Source organism: Protopterus annectens, chromosome 5.part0, assembly GCF_019279795.1.
Source record: "Protopterus annectens isolate FY-2018-M chromosome 5.part0, PAN1.0, whole genome shotgun sequence".
NCBI lineage: Eukaryota > Metazoa > Chordata > Ceratodontiformes > Protopteridae > Protopterus > Protopterus annectens.
In genome coordinates, this window is record NC_056735.1 from 975296279 (window position 1) to 975316597 (window position 20319).

General features: G+C 38.4%; 1 protein-coding gene across 1 annotated transcript in view; it reads left to right on the top strand.

Annotated features, from left to right (window-relative positions):
- Positions 1-19522, top strand: part of LOC122802910 (nectin-1-like) — a 2017182-nt gene extending 1997660 nt beyond the window's left edge. The window contains exon 10 of the mRNA XM_044072733.1: positions 19234-19522. The gene's annotated coding sequence lies outside the window, so the exon portion shown is untranslated. The remainder of the gene's footprint in view (positions 1-19233) is intronic.
- The last annotated feature ends 797 nt before the right edge of the window (positions 19523-20319 follow it).

A 20319-nucleotide genomic window follows, 5' to 3' on the forward strand; every position in this document is an offset into this window, starting at 1 on the left:
GGTGCTTTGATGCATATGTGCGTGCAGTCTATTGCACCCACTACCTCAGGGTATTCCGCTATTTGCTGGAAGAGACGCATATTGCTGGCCAATACCTCACGGGAATTGGGGAAGTATACATGATCACCGACATGTGCTGACATGGCATCCAGGAACTGGTGTAGTATGCTGGATGCTGATGCCTGTGATATCCCCATCATATCACCAGTTGGTCTCTGGAAGGTACCTGTTGCTAATATTCTTAGGCCAACACATACCTTAGTTTCCACTGGGATGGGTTCCCCTCTGTTGGCTCTGTGTGTGAGGCGTGGCCTGCACAGCTCAACAATTTGCTGCAAGAGGTCTCTGTCCACTCTATAGTGCTCCACTATCTCCAGCTCATGTAGCCCCTGGTAGGTTACCCTGGGCCTGTACACTCTTCTCCATCGCCCCACTGTGGGTTGTCCAGCAGCATTTGCATTACCACCACCCTCAGCATGTTGCATATGTCACCTTATAACAGCAATGGCAGCCCCTAACATTTTTTTTGTCTCAGTAAAGCTTTTTCAGTTTTCACTTCTATTAGCTTACTGCAGTGTTGCAGTGTCTCTTGAGAGAAACATAATGGACAGTTGTTTGCAGAGTTTTAAGTGCTGGGCTGGGCTGGGCTAGTGTTCTGCCTGGGTAATTGCCTGATTCTGATTGTTTTCACCTGCTAGCTCTGCTAGTACTCCCTGGTAACTTCCCTACTATTTGGTGTGCTTCATTTTTCCTTTCTGTTTCCTCAGGGGGGAGCACCGTGCACACAAGCGCAAACATGTGCACAGCAGCTAACACGCACGCACACATGCTTACATGGACGAAAACTTGCTTATTCTTGTTAAAACGCACGCACACCGGCACAAACGCGCTTACAACTGTTTACACAGCCTTACATATGCTTACTCAAGCTTACACGCGTGCACACACACTAACACGCACGCACACTGTCTTACTCGGGTTTATTGGCGTACACACGCATGCATGCATGCTCAGCAAGAAACTTTGGTGTTATCCACGGCATACACCTTAAATTTCTTGACTTTACCTAGCCTACCTGTTGACACACCTCTTTCAATAATATGTAATTGTCAGCTGACACATGACACTCTGCTCCAATGAGCTTCACTCCTTTCATACATACCCCCCTCATGATGTCACCTATCTTATACTCTGTTACTCCTCTTATCCTACTCCTACACTCCACTGACTGTGCTCATTTCCTATGTAAACTTGCGATTCACCATCCTAACTCTCATTTGCATAGGATTGCCTACTAATGCTTGGTTACATCTCTTAGACTGAGCTTCCCCCTAAGCAACCTCTATTCTGTGGCCATGTTGTTTTCAGCCTGCCATTCACTTGCATTGTAAATTCATTTTAGCTATAAAATCCACATTTGTGGATCTTAATTATTAATTTTCTGGTTTTTAGGGCGCAACGCGTTTGGTTAAACCCTGGAGATCGGGATGAAAAAAAAAGTCATTTTATTTCTATTTTGCATCACTTCCCATTGCCAATGGCCATATTTTTGGCCATTGGCATGCTTCCTCCTGTAAATGCATGCTTTTTTTGCAGCTGTCATGGCTCCATTTTGCTATTTGCAGAACCGTACTCAGTTATCAACTGAGTACATTTCTGCAAATAACACTACTCCTACTCGGACAAGTTCGGGTTTCCTGGATCGCAAATTTACCTCATTTGCATAGCTTTTGCCTGCAATTGAGGTAATTTGCATATCCAAGCCCTGTCCGTGTAGGACTAGTTTGGAGAGCTCAGTTGCACACCCCTACTGGCTGTTCCTGGATCGCTCGGCGGACATGTTGGCTGCATGGAGTCTTACTCTACTCTTAGACTCCGTGCAAGCCTTCGTGAATCCGGCCCAGTATCAATCTGGCAAGCAGGCAATAAATCAATATATAGCTAAATACATTTATATTCATATAAAAAGTAACAAAGGTAAAATGGAACATAAGACTCCTAGTGAAATTTATAATGCTTGTCATACAGTTAATGACACAGAGATAACACTGTAATAAACAGTTGTCTTCCATGGATGTTCACTTTTAGGAAGAAGACTAGGGGTATGTGAAAGCCTGCCAGGAAATATATTTGTATTTGACTGGATTAGTAGTGTAGAAACCATGAATTGAACTTAATGGGCTTCTTGGCAAGGTGGACGTGTGATTGGCAGGTAACAACATGGTGGGCAGAAGAACAACCATTTGGGACCTCAGAAACCAGGATTAGAAACAGTATTATATGATGCCATTATTAATGAAATTGGCAAGACCTGCTAGAGAGAACTCTTATAGTTTACTCTTAATAGGTTAACAGAAACTTGGTTAAAAGAAGAAAGGCTGACAGTTATTAGAATAATAGACACACTTTTGAAGTTGGAATTTACTTAAAAAGAAATGCAAATAAACAAAAACAAGTATATTAGATGGAGCTGAAAAAATAATTTGTTTAAGGCAGAAAACATTAGGAGAGATAAAGGACTTTTATGTCTGTTTGCAGAATACTTCATTGCAGTCCAGTTATCATTAATGAGTTATAACTGTATCACTCCACATTTATGTCTGTTTGCATAACCTTCCTGAGATGCAGTGGCATATCAGTCTCGCATAATTAAACGAGTTTTACAGGGTGGTCATCTTTGCAAGGGAAAGAAGGTAAAAACTGAAGGTTTCTTATAAAGCATTTAGGTTCTGTGCTTTTGCACTCTTGTTCACTCATATGACACAGACATGTTGGCTACAGTGAGATGGTCAGTGTACTACATTTGAGCATATCTAATAACATAAGGGTACAGTATCTGGTCAGTTCTTCTCCTTTTGGCTTTTCCCGGTTAGGGGTCGCCGCAGCAGATCACCTGTCCGCTCATGATTGGCAGTAGAGTTTTATGGTGTCGAGGTGCCCAACCTTCCACGGAAGGCACACACATGCACGCACTCACTAATCAAAGTAAATGTGACATTGGGATACATAGATATGGATAGCATCTGCATGAAAGACAACTCATTGTGCAGAGACGTGCTGTATAGGACATAGGGCACTGTAATATATGCAGTGACATAGGGAAGGCTGGGGAGGGTTCAAAGAAAGATAACAAATATGGTCTAGGAATGTATAAATCGTGAAAGAATGGTTTATGTTATATGTTTAAGCATTCCATGCAAAGGAGAAAAAGGATGTAGGCTTTGCAGTTTGAATTATCACTCAAGAAGGAGCATGGTGCAGAAATACATTTTAGCAGTTAAAAAGATGAACAGCCAATGGATCCATTTTATATATTATAGGATAAAGGTGAAGCCAAGACAACTCAAAGGACAGATAAGGGAAGTGTTTTTTTTCATGCAACAGATGTTTTTAAAAAAAAAAATACATTGTTATAGTCTAAAGCATTCATGGGATTAAATATGTGGGGAAAGCTTTGCAAAACTCTGTAAATCAAAAAATACAGTGCAACAGATTTTTAAGATGAGTAGTTGATTGTTGACCTCAGACTTTTATTTGCTGGTGGTGTCTGCACCTAAGGAAACCATTAGTTTAAATGACTGGGTGTGGAAGAGAGTCATAATGTTGCTGAGGAATATTCAAGTGACTAAGACTGCAATGGTGAATTGTTTTAGTTTAGAGGATATATGAGATATAAGACTCAATATAAACAAATGTGATTGTAAGAAAGTTAACACAGAAGGCTTGCAGAGGAGGATACACTGTAACCCTCATTTAATATAAAATACTTGTATGTCCCTGCATCTCAGGAAAGTTATGCAATGGAGAAATATGATAGCAGAGTCATTATCCCTGATAATGGCTTTATATTTGGATTAGTATTTAAGATATATTTCATTCCCAAAATTAATATAAATCTAAGGATACTTACTAAAGGAGCTATGCTTATTTAAAGCCCTAGTTAAAGCAGATATTGATTTACATGGATTTCAGACAAATGTTATTCAAATTAGGTAGTTAATAAAGGAGATGAAACTGCATTTTATTTTAGCTGGTAATGCAGTTAAATGTAATGCAGGAGTGAATAAAATGTCAGCTTTGCCTAGTTTTTTTTAAAGTTCATATTAGATAGTACAGTTAGTTTTAGTGGTTAATTTTACAAATGTGTAATCATCAGTTTGTGTTTCCAGGTTGGAAGTACATGTATTTACCTGTAGCTGATTTAATTTAAGTCTCAGCTGTACTAACTGATATGAATCACATCTAATTCTTATTATTTAGTGATTCAGTGACCATGAGAAATATAGCTTAAAGAGGCACAGAGAATAGCATAATACTGAGACAAAACATTCAGAGTACTCTGAGCTGAGAAGAATCTGCCATATGTTTACTATTTGTTCGTTATGAGGGAACAGTGAGTGTTAATGCTTACTTTACTGAATTAAAGAATTCATTCCAATACTGTGAGTTTGGTGTGCTACACAACTTGTTAGTAATAAGCAGAACTGTGAGCATACACACAATGCACAGACATGAGGTAGAATGTTTTGCAAAGCCGGTTTAAACTTAAAAGTGCATTGGCCATGTTCTAAAGCAAGTGGTAGCAACAAATCTTTAGAGGCAGATATAACCTCCTCACCATATAAAATAACAAATTATACAATTTTAATGAACCAGTATGTTGTTTTTCATTTTATTATATTTGTAAGGATGGCCCCTTGAATATTTTTATCAGACCTGAAAATCCCTGCTCTGACATCATGAAAGACTGAACCCACAATGCCTCACTTCTTTGAAACTGTATTTATATCCTAAATGGATCAAAAGTAGCTTCTTACTTTCTAGAAAGACAAGTTTTCAATTTATTCATCATAGGTCCATAGGAGAATACTAGACTAATGATCCTAAAAGACCATTTAAGCCTAGCCATGCTTCCCAGAAATATTAGAAAGGTATAGCTCCCATAAGTTATTCAAGGGTAATTTGGACCAGTGGATGAGGAATGAGAAATGTACCCCTCATCTGGCACCTATGCATTTTATTGACAGCGACAGCCTGTAAATGCTTGGCCACCATTTGCTGAAGCCTATATCTATAACTTAAAGAAAAAAAAATACACTGGGATATCAAATCATGTCAGATACATAGCGTGGTTAAGCTAAAAAGGGACCCCAAAGCAGTTAGTGTAGTAATCATCTATGAACCTATGAACAAAGTCAGCCATCAGGAAATCCAACATTTTTCACATGTAGTCTACTGCAGTGGTGGTGCTGCAATAGCGTTGTCGCCTCACAGTATGACGTTGTCCTGTTCGATTCTCAGCTAAAGCTTCTTCTGTGTTGAGACATGCGTGAATGGGCGTACCTTCGTTGAAGGTTGTGTGTCAGAGCTGGCAACTTGATATGTAAAAATCTACTGCCAATCATTAGCGGACCGGAGTTCCGCTGTGGCGATGCCTAACCGGGCAAAGCCGAAAGATACAACAACAAGTTGTGGACTACAACTATTATACATTATTTAAGAAAAAATATCATTACTTTTTATAAAAATGCTGTTTTATATGCAGTCTTTAATGCTCTACTGTGACTTCCCTTTCACAGGGGATGTCTAAGCCATGCATTTCATATGTGTTGAGCATGTACATGTGCTTATCCTTGCACAATATGTAGCAGTTCCTGCTGAGATTCTTTTCTGGAATCAAAGAAGTAAGGACATTGATAAACCTTTTGCTTCTCAGAGGGTTTGATTTCTTTCTGTCTGCAAGCTGTGCATAGTCTCAAGTAACATTTTTATTGTTGTATTTTTTTTATTTTCTTTAAAGCATCTTATTTAGAGGTGGGTAGACAAAGTCCAATGCTGACTACAACTTTTCCTTTTAATAAGTACAGCCATAGACTTTTTTCCTGTGGATATGCTTATTTTTAAATAATTTCATTGTATAATATCCAATTAATAATTCTACATTCTTGTTCTACAATGATATGCTTATTTTGTGCATACAGTTCTGTCTTAAACATTCTACAAAATCATCTTTCTTTTCAGAGACTATATTCCCTTATCTACTTGCTTGGTTTTTTTCCCTGTTGGATGTGTATTATAGAGGGACTGGAAGATGAAACTTTGAGCACTGTATTGCATTTGAGTGCAGTGAGAAGTTGCGGTCTTTCATGTGGTCATGTGGTCTTGTGTTGACCCCTCCTCCTAAGATAGGTAAGCCAGCACTTCCTTTTCAGTTCCCCCTTCTCCATGACAGCTCCCCCAGTTTCTCAGCTGCAGCTGGGCTGTCTGAAGCAAAGGTTAGGGCTTTATATCACTTTGCCAGTGTAACTTAAGACTATAACACCTGTTTAAAAAAAGAGTTGGCATTTTTTGTCCAGCATCATGTTTGCATGGTCATGCTTAAATTTCAGACACAGTAGATCTCCATTTCATCTCTTCTTTAATTTGTGGAATGTCACTGACATCTAGAAGTATCCACTTCTCTTTTTTATTTATTTTTCCTACTCTGGCTTGTAAAAACCTCTTAAAAATCACTGTCTTTCCAAAGTATTTTTACCTTATATAGTATCTCCCAGGGATGCCCAAAGGCAGGTGGAACTAGCTGGCCGGGGGGGATTAATTTTCTTTTAATTAAAAAAAATGTTTGTTTTTTTTATTTTAAGGGCATTCTAAAGAACGCCCTTTGCGTCAAGTCACACAGACAGAACAGGTGTTTATGACTTGTTTTTGTCTTCTCCATTTGTGCGACTGATGGTTACATCTTCATCTTTTGCGTGTGTGTGTGTGTGTGTGTGTGTGTGTGTGTGTGTGTGTGTGTGTGTGTGTGTGTGTATGTAAGAAATAGGTAGGCAGGGGTGTGTGGATGTAAGAAGAAGGAAGATAGGTAGGGGTATGTATGCATGCATGTAAGAAGTAGGTAGATAAAGGTAGAGGTGTGTGTGGGTGTGTGTGTGTGTAAGTCGTAGATAGGTCTGTGTGTATGTATGTAAGGGTCTGTATTACATGATCGAATGATCACAATAGCGAACGCTCTAAACAGCGAAAATGCAGTACACCGAAGTGCTTTTTGTGGGATTGCAGCACAGTGAAGAATGAAATATTTGCCCTTTCCTCACTGAAGTGTGATCTCAGAGTTGGTATATATATTTAGCGGAGGGTGTCGGGGGCTGGGCCCCCCACAATAATGATTTTGATGTGCTGCATTTTCGCTCTTTAGAGCGTTTACTACTGTGATCATTCGTCTTGAACAATAGAACCATAAAACAAAAATGGTATCGGGTTCATAAGTAGCAAATCTATAAGATAATAGAGGCAGCTATACAGAGATGTCTAGAACAAATCCAGATTTTCAAATTACTTCAAAATTGATGGTATAAACAGTAGAAAAAAACATTCTACTAGTCCTGAAAACGTTTTTTTACAATTTTTCAAATAGACCGTAGTATGCCTTTATAATTTATTATGCTTATATTTATATTTATTTATATTTTTATGATGCTAAATGCTTTAGGGCCAATTTTCATAGCTATAAATGATAGCAAACCATTATAAAGAATATTCTAAGCCACTCCATCTGAGCTGCAGCTAATGCAGCTTCTGTACTGTCAGGATCCTGTAGGAAATAAATATCACACATTTAAGGGAAATTTTTTTCCTAATGCCTAAAATGCTGCCTTGATCTCTCTCTTACCCATATTCACTGTGCCTCTGAGCATTATCTAGGGTATAAACATATCCAACAAACCTCCAAAATGCTAAAGTCTCTTAAGCCTCTCTTCCTTAACTATACAGGTAAAAGAATCACATTCTGTGACATCAAAAAAATTCCTGACTTTTTGAAGTTATGATCCACTTTGTTGGAAGTGTGACCCTTCTGGATAAAGCCATTGTTAATGACTTTGTGAATGTTAGACATGTTGATATATTGACTTGATCTTTTAAGACGAGGAAAAGAAAAAAGAAGAAAGTCAACACTTTTACACAAAAAAGTCATAGTAAGTAATACACCTGATTGTGACAACACAAGATCTGCTAACAGCTAATTTACACAAAAAGCTACCTAGCTAGTCACAAAGCACAAAAAACAACAGAGGAGCAGTCGATATTCTCTCTTGATGGTATGACCAGTAGTTGTTGTTCCCTTTGAGAACTAGGATACAGAAAAAAATGGATGTCTGTGGGTAGAAACTGATAATTTCATTGTATATCAGAGCCACTGGGGTGATGAGATAAAATTTCCCCTCATTCAGGAGTTAATGTTTCAGGATAGGAGGGTGAATACATTTTGCACTGACACCTGTCATCAATCCCTCCCACAAAAAAAAAAAAAAAAACAAAAACAAGCACTAAAGCAGTGTTCTACTTCCCATGATGTGTCAGCTTCCTAAAAGCACTAGTTCAATGGACCAGTTAGCTCCTTGAAGCATAAAATCCCTCTAAGAAATGAAGAAAAACATTAGAACACTTCACATAACATGGCAACCCATATACACCACATGCAAGATATCATGCCCCTGAAAGTTACAGTTCCATCCTGCTACCATTCTGGACACATGATAAGTAAATTAAACAATTCATTAGCTGACAGTACAGCTCTTAAACTTTACATTGAAGAAAGAGAGGAAAGCGGAAAATCTAGATAAAATAACCTGCTGGATAAAGAACCAGCACTCATTACACTGCCATCATTGGTGATCTTAGGAACCACATTTACCATGTCTGATCTCTTGCTGCATGTGTCTGACATGGTCAGGTCACCTGAGGTTCAAATACAGTAAAGATCTCTTCTTCTCTCCCGTCCTTCATTTTTTGATGTTTTGGGTGTCTAATAATGCAGTATGAATGAACTCCATTCCTGAGACAGGGAATAACTAGAGTTTAAGATATTAGTATTGCTTCAGTCTTTGTTGTTTGTAAAGAGTTGTCTTTTCAGCACCTGCAGTGTATCCAGAACTGCGTTCATCTGTAGTTCCTATGGAGTAACATGTACTGGTGTCATATTTAAGTATGTTTCAAAATTAATTTTTAAATCTATTGCTCCAACTAGTATTAGAACTATCTGGATGTTATTATCCTACGTTGCTCTAATTTCAGTTTGCATGTCCTTGTATTTTATGATTTTGTGTGTCTTAGTACATAGGACACTACAGTTGCTGGGTGAGGTTATTTCAATGACTAACTACACTTTTGTCCTTTCTTCTATGACTAGTATATATGTTTGTTTTTTTTTTTTGCTTCTACTTTTCTACTTTCTTATCTGCTGGTATTGGATGATCCCATGTGATTAGAACTTCTTTATTTTAAGTATGCTTGCGGATCACAGATAGGTGTTAGTTGAAACGTTTCCATAATCCCAGTGCAGCAGTCTTGCCCCATTGTTGTGCCTTTCAGTATGCAGATCTTCAACAATAAGTATATCAGAACCAGAAATGTGATGTGCAGCTGTTTTTAGTTCTACATTAAAGAACCTGCATTTGTCTTTCTTTCCCAATTTTTTATAGAACTTATAAACCAACATGTACATAGCCATCTGTCTTGAGCTGACATTATTAGTCTTTCAACTTGTGCTTTAAATTCACCTGTCCTTAACCATTCATGCATTATATCTTGGTCAGCATGAGGTTGTTCCAGGATTCCCTTCTTCAGATTTTATTCTGTATATTCTTTCTTTTGTTTTTTTTTTTTTTTTTTTTTTGCTTTTTTTTGTCTTTGCACTTTCTGTTGCTGCTTGATTCTTATTTGCTTTGGATTCATTTCCCTTCCTACTCTTTTCTGAAATACTTCTGCTAAAATGACTGAATCATCTTAGATTTATTTTTTTCATGGTTTATTACCTTTACTCTGTTATGATCTGATGATGTCAGCAAATATCTATGCAGTCCCACAACTGCAGACCTACACCTCAGTTTTGAGGAAGCTCCTACTTCCTTCACACTGAAGGATATATAATCTTGCCATATATGTTTTCTTACATATTATTTGATAAACATGAAACATTTTTCGTGTTTTCTTGTTCAAGTGATCCGATGTTTTCTAGGGCCATCAGTCACATCAAAGCTCTAAATTAAAACAGGGAAAAGAAGTTAATTTATAGCTAGAACTCTATTCCTGGATTTCAATGCAGTTTTCAATATAAGCTTCAGTTTTCTGAAATATTCCTTACTAAGCTTTGTTCTCATGTTTACGTTTTATTGTTGACCCTTTATCTAGTCCCATATTTATACACAGCCTTCTGTTCAAGTTCCTTTATATCACATCCTTGCCTCAAGTTGATATTTTCTTGCCACTACAGCTTTTATATTCGATATACTGACTGTGTTCCTCTGCAGATTTTCAGAGTTGTGATTTGTGCGAATGACCAGATTTTGTTCTGGCTTTCGTGATTTTGATAGTAAACCATGCCACATAGAAGGATTTCCTTACTGTGGATACATGGTGGTTGCTGTCAACCTGAGTGTCCAGATCATGTACCACTGGTCTACACTTGGTGGGGGGGAGGGTTCTGTCTATAATGTAATTGACAGGGATGTCAGCTTTTCAAAAGGGAATAATAATGCATTTGTTTTGCATTTAGCTTTAATCTGTGGTTTTGGCACCATTCATTTGTCTGAGTTAACCCTGTCTTCAGTATATTAACATCGGTGGGGGAGTCAATGATTGCTCCCAATTTGCAATCATCAGCAAACTTGGTCAGCCAATTCCCCCTTGTTCTTGGACATTAGTTTCTTTCTCTTGTACTAGGGGTCCACCATGGTGGTTTGTTTTTTTGCAAAGACCTAGTTTAATCTGGTCAGGTACAGCCAATTCTATACAACTGCCTAAGTGGTTATATAGGACATTGGTGTACACCTCTGCATAAGAGTCTGTTCTATCTGCATTTGAGGGGTCTTTTAAACTTCTTATATAATCACTTAGTAGGAAGTAGTTTGTCTTTGAAAAATCTTTAATCATTTTTGAACTTGATGGGGTATCTGGTCTTTACATTGAACAAGACTGATTTATGGTACAGTCTTATCAGGGTGGACATCACACGTGGGTGTACTGCTCTCCCATGTTAATGAGTACTATGTTCAGGACATTTGAGTGTCTTGTGGGTGTACTGATTAGCTGTTCCAGAGCATTTGCATTGACAAAGTCCAAGATCTTTTGAGCCAGCATGTTTGTGATCATGTATATTTTCCAGTCGATGGAAGAATAATTAAAAGCATCCATTAGTAAGGTGCTGGGCTGTATGGCAAGTGACTCCAGTAAGTCCAGGTATGTGGTATCCTTTTTCTGTTTCATGGTGGGTGACCTATAGCTAGCTATGATGTGGTAGGGGGCTTTACCTATAGTTAATTGGACATGGAGTAGCTCAAGAGAGTCATACTGTTTGGCCAGTGTTGAGGTGTACTTATCCTTAAAGAAGATCAATACACCTCCTCCTTTGGTTTTTTCATGCTCAGTTTGTGGTATGAACCTATGGAAGGCATTGTATCCCTGCATGGCCATGGTGTTTTCTGTGCCATTGAACCATGTCTCGGTAACTACACAGATGTCAACATCTTCCAAGGTGAGAAGTGCTTCCAGGGAGTGCAGTTTCTTATTTAGACTCCTAGCATTAAGCAGTAGTACCTTGAGTTATCTAGAGAGGATTTTGTTATGTTGGGAGGTTGGTTATTTTGACACTGCATAAAAAAGGCACAATGGGGTGGCTAATGTCTTTGCTAGTATCTGAAAGCCTAGAGGAGACAGGTGCAGACCATCTCTGGCAAATCACTGTGGCCTGTCGATCATGTCTTCCCAGGATGACAGATACTGGAACACCTTGGACTGACACCAGAAACTAAATCAATTGTTAAAGTCAATCTTTTTTTTTTTGTTTGTACTGTGGCATCATCCTTGGAGGAGGTTGAATGCTGCTTAAGGCCAGGCCTATACTTGCCTGTGACACATATTCTCAAAGCTCAGTCATTTCTCTCTTCATATAGTCCAGTGAGGTACGTCTGACGTCATTCACCCCCACATGGACTATGACGGAGTCAAAACTGATACTTTTGGTTGAGTGACTTGAGTGCTTGAGCGACTTGATGGAGTCTGGCACCTGACAGGCAGCTAACTGTAACCCACTCCTTATCCAGCCTTTGTTGATACACTGGTGTGTGTGTCATTATGTGTTGTGATTGTTTTTTTTTTTCATTGTTATGTGTGTATGTGGCTTCCGTTTGGGAGGCCTGTGATCTTTTGGTAAGTTACTAGTGAGTACCTTTGCATATGTGGGTTTATGTGACACTTCTTTATTTAGAGTGGGAAGTGTGCGTGTGCTGACAACCTGTTTGGCATTTGATTTGCCCTTATGTGACAATCTTGCTTCCAATTTCATAGTGCAAGTACATCTCTCCCATAATGTATTTGTTTACTTCAAGAATAATTGCAGCTTAATGGGTTAAGTGAAGGGCAAAACAGCAGTGATGACTAAGAATCACCTTGGTATATTCCCATTTGAATTTTTATCCCTGGGATAATACCTTTCCCTTTATCAAGATTCATTTGTACTCTATGCAACTGATTAGCGTAGAGTCTATCTTATAAATCTGGGATTTATCTTATAAATATGCAAGTGTTGCTTAATCTGTGAATGTGGAATGCTCTGTTAAATGTTTTTGTTTTTAATCAATTAATGCCATACTTAGGTTGAGCCCCTTATTACAGCTATCCATTATGAGTTGTTTAACAATAAATGATCATTTATATTCCATGTGATTTTGTTACCTTTTTGTTCTTTTCGTATGCTTGATTTTTTTCCTAAGTCACTATACACCCTGTATGCAACAATTCCAGTATATAATTTATATAAACATATATATATATATATATATATATATATATATATATATATATATATTTGGCAGTAAAGATATTGATCTAAAACTGTTAGAATGGTTTGCCTGTTCACTCTTAAGGAGGAGGAGTGTGATTTTTTTCCTGTTGTTACCAGGATGGTGTCTTTTCACATAAATAATTTTACTGAGGGCTAGATCATTAAGCAAAGATGTTAATACTTTAAGCCAGAAGTTAGGTACTGCATCTAGACCTGGAGTTTTCCATTTAGAAGCCCTTCATATTTTTGTCTCATTTTCTCTGATTGTTACTTCATCCTAATGTATATCCTCTATATTATAATTTCTTATTGTTTATTTTAACTCTTTTATCCATTCAGCATCTTTGCTATGTTCAACAGGGTCTTCATAAATAGTTCTCCAAACTGATTTATTCTTTTTTAGGTGGTGTTAATATTACTTTTGCTTTGTTTCTGAGTTCTCTATAAAACCTTTTTGGGGTTTCAGTAAACTGTTTGTTTTGTACTTTTCACTCATATTTGTCTGTATAGTTTCTAACGTTTTCTACTTGTGCTGTTATTTTTAATTTATTATTTGAGGTGGTTTAGACTAGATCCTGATATGTTTTGATGTTTTGTGTTCCTTTTACCATAAATATCTTGGGTTTTGCTCTCTTGTCTGTATTCTTTTAATAGTGCTACTTCTTATCTTAGTTGCTTTGTCAGTAGGGCAGATTTGATGGGTATTGGAACCCCATGCTTGAGCAGCCTGTTACAAGCTCTGGGACCTGGAATAGTAGCTATAGGAGCAGTTGGAGTGGCAGGTTTGAAGACAGTGGCTCTTTTGAGTCTTTTCCATTTCTGTGACCTTTCAGGCGTAACAGGTGTAACTTGCCTGACCTATTAAACTAAACAGGCACTGTGAAGAGGACGGACTGCACCGGACAACCTTGCTTCCACAAACAGCTTTATTATACGTTAAACAGTAGCTAAATCACACGTATTTCGTCACTTAAGTTAGACTTCATCAGACAAGACTGATGAAGTCTAACTGAAGTGACGAAATATTTATTTATTTATTTATTTATTTTACATTTGTTAACCGGGATAGTCCGACTGGATACATGTCCTTTTTCAGCGGAGGCCCGGGGAGAAAAGCTCCAACAGAGTTACAATGACAATTTGTTACAGAAAATAGTAAATAAGATGAACAATAATGAGGAAGAGAGAAAAAAGAACAAAGAAAATAGACTATTTACATACTAGTACAAAACTACCATGCTCTATCTTATGAATATACTACTAATCATTAGAATATACATTAATAACATACTAGCAAAGTCGATAGGCAGTATTATGCCATAGTGTTTGACAACATACATAGTTCTTATCACCTTAGCTAGGCTGTTTTTTTTTTTTTTTGGTATGGAAAATACGAAGAACTAGTATGGGCTTGGTTTTGGTTTTAGTTTATGGCACAGAGCTAGTCTGGGTTTGAGCAAGGACACAGCCAATGTGACTTAAAGTGGAGTTTTAGACTATTTTTGAATTGAACTAGTGAAGTTACAAGCATGAGGTTATTGGGGAGAGAGTTCCATATTTTACCAGTGGTATTGGCAAACAGTGTGTCGCCGCCTAGGTTGAAAGATTTAGTTGTTTGGACAAGGAGTCTGTTTGCTGAGCGAAGGCAGCTTAGATTAGAGTAAGGAGTCATTAAGTTTTTTAGAGCAGGGGTATTCTCAGGTTGTTTAAGGATTTTGAATGCCTCTATGAGTTGGTACTGCTGAAGAAGGTATGGGAATTCTATCCATCCAAGTTTTTTCAGGTTAATACAGTGGTGCGTTCTGTAGGGTAGGCCTGTAACGAATCTGGCAATGTGATTATAGCAGGATGAGAGCTTGTTCAGATCAGATTTGTTTAGGTTAGTAAGCACAGGAGAGGCATATAGTAGGGTAGAGAGAAGGTGTGAGCGGGCAGTGGCTGCCCTGGCATTCGGAGTAAGGAAGGTTTTTATTCTGTATAAGGTCCCAAGTTTCTTGTTGACTGACTTAATGGTTTGGTTGATATGCATGTCAAATCTGAGTCTATTATCAATTTTTACTCCTAGTAACTTTGCATGGGTGTCAGGAGAAATAATGGTCCCATTATTGGATTGTATAGTAAAGTGTTCGGTAGGTGATTTATTAGTTGGGTAGAAGAGAAGTAGTTTGGATTTATTTGGATTTAAGATCAGGAGATGGTTGGCAAGCCAGTTTTCGAGTGTGGTGAAAATGTGTTGGGTAGTAGTTAGTAGATTTTCAAGAGAGGCATTGGAACATATTAGCGTTGAGTCATCTGCATACTGAATACAGGTGGCTTCAGGGATGACTGTTTGGAGGTTGTTTATAAAGACTGAAAAGAGGAGAGGTCCTAATATGGAGCCTTGAGGAACTCCTATGGTATTTGGTAGCATGCAGGAGAGCTTGTTGTGCCACATTACTGCTTGTTGTCTCCCAGTGAGGTAGGCTTGAAACCAGTCAAGAGCTGGAGTATCTAGATGCAGGGTTTTTAGAGTGTGTAGAAGTAACTGGTGGTTTACCATATCAAAGGCTTTCGATAGGTCCAGGAAGAGAGCGGAGGATATTTTTTTGTTATTCCGGTTAAGATTTATATTTTCAGTAAAAGAGAGGAGGGCAGTGGTTGTACTATGATGGGGTCTGAATCCATGTTGAGAGTCTGTTAGTAGTTTATTCTGGGTTAAATAGAGCATTCGTTGGTTGTGCACACACTTTTCCATAATTTTGGCAAGTGGTGATAGTATGGCTATAGGTCTATAGTTTGATAGTTCTGTGGATGAACCTCCTTTGTGGAGTGGTATAACGTAGGATATTTTCCATATTGAGGGGATTGTGGCCTCGGTTATGGTTCTGTTAATTAAGATCGAGATAGGGTAGGCTACGACATCTGCAGCTATTTGCAGGTATTCAGCCGGGAGAAGATCGGCAGAAAGGGTGGTTGGCTTCAGCTTTTTCAAAAGGGATCTGATAAAGGATGTGGACACGGGTTGGAAGTTAAAAGAGAGTGGCGAGTCGGGTATAGTATATATTGATGTGGAGTGAGGAGAAAGTTGGTTAGCTAAGGACTGAATGGTTTCATTGAAGAAAGTATTGAAGGAATTTGCTACTTCTTCTTGGCTCTTGTCAGATAGTGTTCCTGGGGTAGGAGTGGTAGATTTGCCTGGTTGGAGAAGTTTATTTAAGCCTGCCCAGTACTTCTGAGGGTTATTTTGATGTTTGTGTTGCAGATGGTAGAAGTAGTTTTTCTTGTCTAGTGTGATGGCTTTTTTAGTCTCATTTCTTAATTGTTGGAATTTGATACGGTCTAGGGGTAACTTGGTAGTGCACCATTTATCCCATGCTTTATCTCTAATTGTTATTTTGGATTTGGATTCTGTTGTTAGCCAGAGTGCTAGTTGAGTTTTAATTCTGAGTGAGCGTTTTGGAGCATGTGAGTCAAGTATAGTAAGGAATGTATTGTTAAAGAATGACACTGCCTCATCAAGGGGAAGGTACTTTCGTTTTGACCAGTTACAGGATTTGAGTTCTAATTGAAATTTTGTTGGGTCAAAGTTTTTCTTGGTTCTGATGGACCTATAGATAGGCAAGCTTGCACAACTGGTTTTGTCTTTCATAATGTATGTGATCAGGTGATCACTAAGATCATTGGGGAGAGTTCCAGACATATAGTTCTGGGGGTGACTATTGGTGAGTATCCAGTCAAGTATACTCTCTTTTTGGTTAGAATTTCCTGGTCTGGTGGTAGAGGATATGATCTGAGAGAATCCATGTAGGTTAACAGAGATAGGGTTGGACTGTGTTGTGCATTGGTTCCAGTCAATATTAACATCGCCCAGGACGACAGTTTCTTGAGGGTAGTTGTTAGCTATCCAGTGTAGAATGACCTCTAGTGTTTCTACATTGTTCCCAGGGGGAATGTAGATAACAATTAGATGTATGCTCTTTTGATTGTTTAGTAGAAGTTTTAGAGCTAGTATTTCAGCGTTAGAGACCTGGGGTGGTTGTATGGGGTTGGTTATGATGTTAAGTGTGCTATTATATAAGACGGCTATTCCTCCTCCTCTTTTCTTTATGCGATCAACCCCAAGTATATTGTATCCGGGTGGCAAGATCTCATTATCTTTGGTTGATGGCCTGAGCCAGGTTTCAGATAGACACATTATGTTAGGGAGGTAGGTAGCTAGCACAGCATGCAGGCTATGTACCTTGTTATTTAGCCTTCTTATGTTTAATGGGCAAATTAGAAGGGAGTTAACCAGTCTGTGGGAGAGTGGAGGGCTGGTAGAATTTGGAGTTGAGGTTGGGCCTGGATTAGGATGAATGTCTCCATCTATGGTGATGTTTTTTCTTGGATAAGCTAGTAGTCTAAGAACTTTAAATAGTAGTTTTAGTCCATATTTAGATTTTGGGGTTGTTTGGAGTGGTTTATTAAGAAACAGGTGGTTAGAATTTGTAGTTTTTGGGGTTGTGTAGTAGTGGGCAAATTCAGCAATCAGTGGAGGTAGGGGGGTATTGGTTTGACGTTTTGGATAGGAGAAACCTACGAATGGTAGATGTTCATAGCTAGTAAGAAAGTATGGTAGAATTAAGAGTGGTAAGATAAGGGGAAGGAATTTACAATTAGTTATAGACATGGTATATTTCATCTATGAGTGGGGATGATGTGCCTCAGAGGAATAGTCGTGATTAATCTGTAAAATGGTGGGAGGGGGAGGGAGATTTTGGAGAGGAAGTTATGTAGGTTGGAAAGGATGTGTGGGTGTGGCTTGGTGGCTATAAATGTGGAGGTAGTGGGGGCGGGTGGGATAAGGGGGCAGGGTGTGATGCAAAGCGAGCCCGAGCGTAGCGAGGGCGAAGCGGAGCAGGGCTAAACCAGCCCCAGACTTTTTAGGGCCTATGAGTAGAGTAAGTAAACATATATGGAGTACAGGCTTCAATTTTAACTGCTACAATTTTAACTGTTATTATGCTGGAAGTTGATTATTTAATAGCTAAGGGGTTTACTGCTGTGTTTTAGAACCCAGTATATGGCTTTGACTGAAATCATATAAGGGTGTTATTTTCCTTGAATACAGATCATATTAACCTTGGTCGAGTGTTTGGTGGTGGTGGGGATATACTGTTGCCTTGTCAGTGCATATGTGCAATACGTGTGATTTAGCTACTGTTTAAAATACAATAAAACTGTTTGTGGAAGCAAGGTTGTCCGGTGCAGTCCATCCTCTTCACAGTGCTTGTTTAGTTTAATAGTTTGGTTTTGCACTGCGCTTCACATCCTGGTTTGCCTGACCTATTATTATCTGCAGTTATCAGTCTCTTTGGATTGGTTCAACTGTTAGATCGAACTTGCATTTTTTTCTGACACTGCAGTATCAAAAGAAGCTTCAGTATCACTAGACACATCACATGATGCCTGTTGACCTCTGTCCAGGACCACAAGCACTGCAGGAAGGTTCAGTTGGCATTGGATTTCTAAGTCCTGGAGATTCCTAGTAACTGACGCCACTGCTTTCATTTTATTAAAAAGTATACATCAGTAGTCCAGGGCAAGCCTAACAATGGCCCTAATGACCCTGAGATAGTTGCCTATTTCTCATGTTTTCTGAAAAAAGCATCCTTCTGTTATTGTAGTCAAGATAATAGAGTATAAGTGAGTGTGGCTGTCAGTCTGGGAGAGTTGTTCCTGAGGGGTTAAACTTCATTATTTGAAGATATGCATGGTTTTGTGTGTTAGTATTAAGTTAACAGGTTTTGGGGGTTTTCTAGAGGTGTGTTTGTTAGGGTTTTCATTAAAACAAAAGTTTTGTAAGAACTTACATAGGTTCAAATGGTTATGTCAAGAATCAACTGTATAAAAGATAAAAAAGCCAAACATTCGTGTATGTGTGTAACACAAAAATTGAAACTAGTCATTAAAAAAAATAAAAGAGCTGGGATACGGAATCTGAATTGCCTAGGGATATTAAGGCCTTGTTAACTTTTATTCTGGTGGTTGTAGGAAATATGATCTCTAGAAAAGGGTGTGAGTAAATTACATAGAAAAAAATGGAAAATGTGGGAATAATACATGCAGAAAATGTTTTGGAGAAGGAATGGGGTTTAAGAGAAGGGAGGAATTGAACAATTTATGTAATGTTGCTTTGATTATATGCTATATAACAATGTGTGTGATGATAATGTATTGTAAATGTGAACTTTTTAATATGGTTTGGTTACTTTTATATAAATGCAAGTTTGTCTGTGTTGCAAGTGATTATTCAATAATGGTGTTTAAAAAGATATGCAAAGTGTAGTTTGTCTTATGTAAGTTATTTCCCAAATTGTTTTCTAAAAAAAGATATTAAAGTCTGGTTACCTTGTTTTTCCCTTTCTTTCTTTTAGGTGGAAATTAAATCCACCCTATTGGAAAATGTATTTCCCTCTGCAGGAAGTACATGCTGACCGAATTCCACAAATACCAAGATGCATAACTGCAAAAGAGAACACACAAAAGGCTCAATGAAAGGGGAGCATTTTCTTTCCCCAAACACAAGGTGCAGAAGAATACATTTGTGTATAAGGGCACAGGGGATATCTGTTTCCTTCAAAGACAATTAGATTTAATTTTGTTCAAATTATTTTTTTTCAGATTCAGATGGAGTTAACAATAATACTGCACAGTTGGATTACAGAGCTCACTCTCTATAAATAAACTTGTATTATAAGGTTCCAGCTTTGCAGGATTGTGCAAAACAAAAACTTGACTACAATCTAGATGATATGAAACCAATTAATGGTTTGGGCACTGAGATAGTTGGGAATTTGAGGGTGTTAGTGAGGTGCTTATACCTGCTTGCACATCCTGGGGTTCAAGGAGATGGTGGTTCTGCTCAGATAATTGTTGCCATGCAAGCACAGGATTGCACATTCACAATGACCACAGGGCTGGGTGATGTGAGCTTGGTGATCCCAAGCTGTTGATTTCAACTCTCAAGTGGTGTGTGTATGTGTGTGTGTGTGTGTGTGTGTGTGTGTGTGTGTGTGTGTGTGTGTGTGTGTGTGTCTGCATATGTGTGTGTATATGTGTGTCTGTGTGTGTGTGTGTGTGTGTGTGTGTGTGTGTGTGTGTGTGTGTGTGTGTGTGTGTGTGTGTGTGTGTGTGTGAGTGTGTGGGTAGGTGTGGGTGAGTGTTGGTAGGTGTGTGTGTGTGAGAAAGAGAATGCACACACCATGGGGAAGTAAATGTAAGATGCTCCAGTGTGATGCAGGTGTCCATGTCAATCAACATGGTGGGGCTAGGGCTATTACAGAAAACTCCAGTAGCTGTATACATGAAAGTTTATGCAATTAGCTTTCACCAACAAGATGAAGGATGCATAGCAAAACCTGATAGTCAGCAAGGACTGGGGAGAAAACAAATTATTTTATGATATCAGGATGCATAGCAAAACCTGATAGTCAGCAAGGACTGGGGAGAAAACAAATTAT